The sequence below is a fragment of the Nicotiana tabacum genome, unplaced genomic scaffold (assembly GCF_000715075.1).
Source record: "Nicotiana tabacum cultivar K326 unplaced genomic scaffold, ASM71507v2 Un00035, whole genome shotgun sequence".
NCBI classification, from domain to species: Eukaryota; Viridiplantae; Streptophyta; class Magnoliopsida; order Solanales; family Solanaceae; genus Nicotiana; species Nicotiana tabacum.
The window spans coordinates 360,731-363,464 of NW_027438273.1; positions in this window are offsets into that span (position 1 = coordinate 360,731).

Sequence of the window (2,734 nt, forward strand, 5' to 3'; positions counted from 1 at the left end):
CTTATCACATTCTTCCTTTATTAATCCATAGTTACTAGAACCACTTAATTCTGACTTAATGCCACATCACTCCATATTCCCCCCTTTAGGGGAGTACTAGGAGTTGGAGCCACGAGTATCTACCTATAGATATTTTACCTCTTCATCTTTAGCATCTTTTCAAATCATCGATGACCCTTACTCGCCTTGCGGCAATCCTTCTTGTATCAAGGATAATAAAATTCCTTATCCGCGAGGGTGACACTTAGTATAACTGGCATATACAGTCCCTTAAGCTTAACTTTGCTCACATTGCTTGCTTTAGGGAAGCGTCTTCCTGAATGAGCATTCTCTGAATTTCTCATGAATCTTCTTCTGTTGTCCACTCTATTATCGCCGGAACGAAATATGAAATTCTCATGATGCTGACTATTATCCAATCACTCAGTCCCTAATTCATGTTTAGTTTATCTTGTTCACCAGCCCATACTGATTTCTATTGTTCTGGGGTGTAACTTTTCCTTCCGGTAGTCGCGTTGGAGTCACAAACTTATTTCTTGAAATGAGGATACGACTTTATGGCCTATACTCTTTTTTTTTAATCTCAAAGCCTATCACCTCTCGTATTTTCCTTCAATTGACTATAGACTCTGCAATAGTGTTATCTTTTTTATCTACCGTTGTCATTCATGTATCATATCTTACTCATAATGCTTCATTAACTCTTTTCTTATTTCCCGCTAACATTTATGTCTATCACTTTATTCTGAAAACTCTAACAAGACATTTTTTTTCTTTTAGCTCCCCCTTGCTCCATCCAGTGGCTCTTCGGGTTGCTTAACGTTCTCGCTCTACTAGGGACGCGAGCCATACTAAGGTAATATTTATCTCTTCCAGGCTTTCCGTGCCTATCTTCTGATTTTTCATTCTAATATTCACATCTAATTTTAATATTCTAGAGTGCACCATCTGGGTGCCTCACAAGGAGATCTATTAGCACCTTTGTAATATCCTTCGGAAATGTCAATTAACACAAATAATCCATTTACGATTTTGGGTTACTCTAACCCCAGCCGGATCCTAATATCCTGTCCTTTTCTTAAACTACACATGTTAGCCCCCAATAGGGTATAACTGAGATGGGTGTGGCCAATTCTACATACATCTGTTACTATTGAAGGTAGGTCACAATGCTTATATTTTTCTGCCGGAGTTGAAAATACCGATAATCTTCATTAATTGGGTACCTCGTACCCTTCTCATCTTTCTCCTTTTACTTATTGAAGCTTGTATCTATCTTTTGAATCTCTCATTGCCTTTCACCATAGAGGTGGATAGATATTCTTGCCTTAAGGCTCCTTATCAAGAAGCTTACATGTGAGGATGAAGAACTAAATAGGAAATGTCGGGAGGAGAACATACTGAGGGGAATACAAGATAAAGAACTACAACAGAATGATCACCGGAGCAGTCAATATACCATGAATCAACAAGAATAGTGAATACAGAAAAGGAAAAATGCACAGCATCACCCTTCGTGCTTTTACTCTCAATCTCACCATAAAGATAATAGAAATGGCACGACATCACCCTTCGTGCATTAACTCTCACAATATGGTACGACATCACCCTTCGTGCATTAACACTCTCCCTAACCATAATGCAATGCATAAATAACAACAAGGAGATAAAATAACAAGTACAAACCTTACTTCAACATTTGGTTCCACAATATAAATCTCAACTTTTAAATGAATACTCGATTACTAATAGAAAATCCGTAACCATGATAATGACGATCAATTTAACAACACTAGTATAAACATGTAGCAATTAGGCATAGAAAAGAGAAAATATAAGAAAACAGAAGAAACATGGAATACAGGTAAATTGGCGGTGCATAAGTACTCTTCACCTCACATATACGCTGCTCACATGAATTTCACTTAGCAAATAATCTAAGGTTCCTAATTCCCTCAAGTCAGGGTTAGACACAACACTTACCTCGCTCTGAAGGCAACTTAATTCTCAATCACAGCTTTTCCTTTGGAATTCACCTCCAAACCACTAGTATCTATTAAAAAATGACTCAATAATATCAAATATTGCTAAAGGAATAAATTATATTGCATAAATTAAATTTCCCAAAATTTTCTCCAAAAAGTTGAAAAATCGACCCCGGGCCCACTTGGTCAAAACCTGAGGTTCGAACCAAAATCCATTTACCCATTCACCCCGAGCCCGAATATGTAAGTAGCTTTGGAATCTGACCTCAAATTGAGGTCTAAATCCCCAAATTTCCAAAATTCCTAGTTTCTACCCTAACCCCTAATTCTACCATGAAAACTCTAGATTTTAGGTTGATATTTCCAGAAATATAATGGGTAATTGGAGAAAAATGGTTTAGAATCACTTACCAACACTTTGGGGAAGAAAATGACTCTTGAAAATCGCCACTACCCGTTTGGTTCTTGAAAAATATTGAAGAAATGGCTTAAACCCGTGTTTGATTCTGTATTAAAACACTGGACATGCCTTCATCGTGTTCGCGATAAGCCTGTCACGATCGCGATGCACATCGGTCTAAGGCCTTCGCGTTCGCAAGTCTTTCTATGCGTTCGCGTAAGGAAGCTCCTCCCAAGCCTTCGCTTTCGCGACCTAGTGGACGCGTTCGCATAGAAGAACATGACCCTATCCCCCAAGTCCCTTAACCTATCGCGTTCGCGGGAGACCGATCACATTCGCGAAGAAGAAT